The following is a 5095-nucleotide window of genomic DNA, read 5'->3' on the forward strand; positions in this document are numbered from 1 at the left end:
CGTCTATATAATACATTGAAAAAAACCCTAAAGTAATATTTTAGGGGAAGATTTTCGATGAAAAGCTGAAAGTGTAAAAATTATATCAATTTTCATTCCCGAAATCTTATCGACTGCTTTTTGAAAGATGGGATTGCAAATAATTTGAATATGTATAAAATATTTTATTTGTCTTCCATAGTAGGTAACTATAATGCAACTGAACATTTCATTAACGTTTCAACTAATGCTACAATAAATATTTCAAAAATCGCTCCAGAATATTTCTTTGCAATATATCTGAAAGATGAAGTGAAAGCCCAAATAAATTGTTGATATTTCATGGAATATTTCAGGAAATATTTTTGAAAGATGAGTAAATGTACCTATATTTAATAATCGAAAAGAATATCTCATGTGATTTTTTCATTTTGCTGCAACAATCACCAATATTTCAGAATTAATTGATATTTTGATTTCACCGAAACGTTTTCATATGAGGATTCATATATTTAAATAAATATATAAGAAATTCTGCAAAAATATTTCAACACATCTCCGGATTTTTGTGCGGAATATTTTGGGTTATATCCGTGAAATATTCTACTAACTTTTTATTTAATGTTTTGTCGTTAGCATCCCCCTTGTCTAAAGTTACTGTCTTTTTAAAGTGTGAAAAAAAAATTGTTTATATGCTATTATTCTTTTCGCACTGGGTAGTCATTAAAGTACGTCGAAAGAGCAAATAACAACAACAAAATATCTATCTGTATGAATATATTTGACGGTATAGTCTATACCTTGTTTTTTCAACAATTTATAATTTCGTCTATATTCTATTGAAACTATATTGTATACAGTAGCATTAATTTATATTTCATTATGTCCCTTGAATTACTTCAGAGATATTCAATTACATCCACCTACTACCCCTTTAAGTATATTAAATGCAACTTTAAATTTTTGTCGTATCCTAGTTAACTTTCAAATTACGCGCCCTTCTCTCGACTAGACTTGCGTGTGCGTCGACGCGGCGTTCCCAGTCCCCCTCGATAAAATCAGCAGCGATGCCAGGTTGGAAGAAATTTCCTAAGATTTATTTTCTGATGTCCAGAAATCTGATCTATTTCATATATCACACTATCTTCAATTACTCTAAGCCCCGGTTTTACATTCTACAGTTCAGGTTCGAACCGAGTTCAAAGTTGAATCCATTTCAATTTTGGACAGTCCAGTTCTATTTTATCATTGTCGAGCAGTCAATGGGTTCAACGTTGGATTCAGCTATTTTCTGAACTGTATAATCGGCATTCAATCATTAGAAGTAATAAATAATTTGTGAAGTGGATGAATTATTTTCAATCATATTCTCTTTAGGAACTCTCGACTTTATTATTTATTTTATTCCTTGGATACAAATGAACTTAACACTTTAACTTACTTTCAGAAGTCGATATTCTCTATCAGTTCTTCTCAAGGCTTGATAAAAATAAAAATCCAGAATCTAGGTAATTTAACATAGTAAAGATTTACTCTACTCTGCATACCGTGTACTGGGGAATAAAATTTCTGGACCCGGCAACGCTGATCACTAGCCGCTCACTAGCTCACGACAGCAACGTGAGATTTGGGCTTCATTCGAAGAAGCGCAGGCCGAACAACAAAGCATTCATTGGTGCCATTTTGATTTTGTAGTTTGCGCGTTGTCTCGATCGTTTTGTGTGTTTGTGTGAGACTAACGTGTGTATATTGATATGGAACGAAATCCAGTTTGATTCCTACTTGATTCTTGGTAAGTATGTAACTTATTTCCCCTTTAACGTTTTCCATCTACTTACACGTGTTATTGAATCTATCCATTTGTGCCATAATTCCACCGAAATATTTGTATATGTTCATTTTTATTATTTTTCATCACAATTCAACACTTTCACCCTAGATCTTACCTCAACCAGGTTGAAGGAGAGGTTGAATCTTTTCATCGCAATTTTCGAATGAATCTTTATTCTATTTATAATAGCCATTCAAACATGTGATTGGGAGGTAATGAATTCCATGTTTCATGGATTTCTACTCGTATTTTATCATTTTTTATTATTTGTTTACCTATTCATGCAAATTATATCATTTGATTGAAGTTGTATCATACTGTGAATGTTTTGCAGAAGCTTTTGAGTGTGAGGACAAAATATGAAGAAGCGACAGATGCCGAAATCATACAAAGTGTTTCCCATACGGATATTGTTGGATGATGTCAGATGATGGACGGAATAAAAAGTGAGTTCTATAAGTTTTTCATATTCTGAGAGATTTTTTGCTATCTTCAATTCACTCTCAGAACAATTAATTTTGTGTTTCTTTTCACGAATACTTGTTGTCCGAGTTGCTGTCTGAAATGAGAATCTGCACTAAAATTGTTTACGTGATGTGATTTTTACAGGACTTTTATTGTTTTGTAAATAATGCTTCCACTTTATAGAGTATGAGAGTCCAACTTCAAACAAATTCTGTGCATAAAAGACAGTTTTTTTTTTGTAAATATACAAGCACAGGTTGATTAGTATTTTTAAATGTCGCTCTCTCAAGTTAAGGAATATTATACAGTAATTTGATACATTATCGAAAATTTTTATAATTTTTTCCGAGGGGGTAACCATTTTCGAAATCGATGTACTTTTGAAGACCGAAATCATCCTCCGAAATCCCGAAATCATCATTCGAAATCCCGAAATCATCTTGATTTCCGAAATCAATGTACATTTTTCTCATAGTGGTTACACTCTCGATTTTTTCTAATGACTATCCTATTTTTTAAGGCCATTTCTGAAGGTTTTATCAAGTTACACTTAAGTAAGTATGTACCAAATATTAAAGTCTTATTTCTTGTCGTTGAAAAGATGTTCAACAAACATCGACTAATTCGAAAACGAGGGAATCTGATTCAACTCATTGAAATAACTCAAGTATTTTAAAAATGGAATGTCACGAGATTCTTAATAAGCATTTTCTGTCAAATAAAAAGTTGAATAAAACTATTTAATGAGAATAGCAGCGAAGAATAGCGAGGATATGTATTAGCTTGTCGTTCTGTGGGAAAGAATGTTTGTTGAAAGATCGAACAAAGGATTAAGAACTTAATATTTGTGTGCGCATGTGTAACTTGAGGTATCACCTTTTAAGAGTAGTCATAAAAAAATTAGGATTGTCTTTTGAAAAAATCATCACTGACGTCATGTCTCATATTAAGGTTACGCTGTACAACATTTTTCTGAATGAAAAAATAGCGCAACTTAAACCACCGATCGCTCTGGTCGGGCATATTTACAACAAAAAAACTGCCTTCGATTCACTGAATTTGTTCAAAGTTAGAGACTTGCACTATATAATCTTCTGTTAACATCTATTTGTTCTGATACCAAAAATCACACCGATCATAAATTTGACTAGTTGAAGAAAACATCGTTCAGTAAAATTTATCTTTTCAGTACTATAAATACATATTCCATACAATACAATGTAGTATTATCTGACAGGTTCTTTATAAATGATTTTTACACCATAGTGGGCGTCAATTCCGAAATTCTATGTAAGTTATTCAGTTCAAAGCCCTCTAGTAAGGAGCATCATTCGAAGCCAAATGCTATGCAACAATCTCTAATAAAGATCTCATATTTGCTCAATTAATTCTCTGAATTATTTCAATGAAAGTACATATTGATTACTTTGTTTGTTGGTATATTTATTCCATTAGTTTATTCGAACCCGAAACGTCTTATTATATTTGACTAAATAAAATAGGTTAACAAAATTCCAAACGATCAATTATTTAATACAGCAATATTGATTACTTTTCCTCCAATTTTGCGATAATTACCCCAATTCTTCGTAGAAGAACTTTCATGACCCTAAATTGACAAAATATGAAACTTTCTGTTTCTGAAAAATCATAAAAATATATTCATTACAGGAATGCTAGTAGTCGACCACAATTCCGGTTCCGCAATTATCTGCAGATCCTGATGACGAAGATTATATGAAGGTTTCGTGTATATTGATACATATTTTAATGTTGTTAATGGAAAATGAATAAATTTTTTCAACTGATTTTGATCTACTCAATGCAAAAAAACCTTGTTATACTATTTCAGGAAAACCTTATACATATAAATATAATGTTGCTTAAAAAAATATCTTGCGAGATCTTTGAACAATGTTTAGCAAGGGACTTCATAAAATACAAATCCTGAAAAATTTGGTATTACTTTGAAGATATATGTTCAAAGTATTGCTTAATTCTACAGGAACATGTATTTTATGAAGTTATTCAGCTACCCTGGCAAAATATTGTTCAGAGACTTCGCAAGATATTTTTTCGCATATTGCAGAAATATTTCACATCAGATAACGCATAATATAATTCAAAACATTTCCTAAATTTTTATGGGAATATTTCCTATTATTGCATATGAATCTTCCAAAAATATTTTTAGAAAGTTTCCAGAAACTTCACACAAACATCGCAGAAATATATTTAGTAACATTTCAGACCCCCTCGCTGGAAGACTGCGAAAACCTCTTCTGAAGATTTCAGGAAATATTTTCTTCAACTAGAAGAAATCTTGCCTAAATATTCCATGTAATATAACTATGATCTTTAGAAGAGATTTCACACAATGTTGTAGAAAATATTGCAAAGATCTATATGAAACATTTCATGAAATATTTCAATGTGAGAAAAAGTCGGACATAACTTTATTTCATGAATATTTCAACGAAAGATTCATTAAATATTCAAAACCTTGCAAACAAATATTTCATAAATATTTGACAAATATCCCATGCTATGTGGGTGAAATTTATTAGAGAAAATAACGAAAAATTTTGGTTGCAGTAGCCTTTTTCTTCAGGTTGAAACTGGAATAATAATATTCGCGAGAGTACTGAAGCTGGCATATGGAATAATGAGAAAACAATATAAAAAATTACGGTGCGTAGCGTAGCGTTAGATCTATGGCGCCATTATAACTAGTGAAACTGAAAAGAGCAAATTTTTTCAATTATCTGTAGGATATAAATAGTAGATGAATCCCTAAAACAATGTTCTTGAATGACAAAG

At 31.1% G+C, this 5095-nt stretch overlaps 1 long non-coding RNA gene across 1 annotated transcript; it reads left to right on the top strand.

The window, feature by feature from the left end:
- Positions 1 to 1595: 1595 nt before the first annotated feature.
- LOC123320917 lies at positions 1596 to 2248 on the top strand. The gene is made up of 2 exons (XR_006538822.1): positions 1596 to 1771; positions 2145 to 2248. It is a non-coding gene; the product is annotated as an uncharacterized LOC123320917 (long non-coding RNA).
- Positions 2249 to 5095: the final 2847 nt, after the last annotated feature.

The sequence above is a fragment of the Coccinella septempunctata genome, chromosome 9 (assembly GCF_907165205.1).
Source record: "Coccinella septempunctata chromosome 9, icCocSept1.1, whole genome shotgun sequence".
NCBI lineage: Eukaryota > Metazoa > Arthropoda > Insecta > Coleoptera > Coccinellidae > Coccinella > Coccinella septempunctata.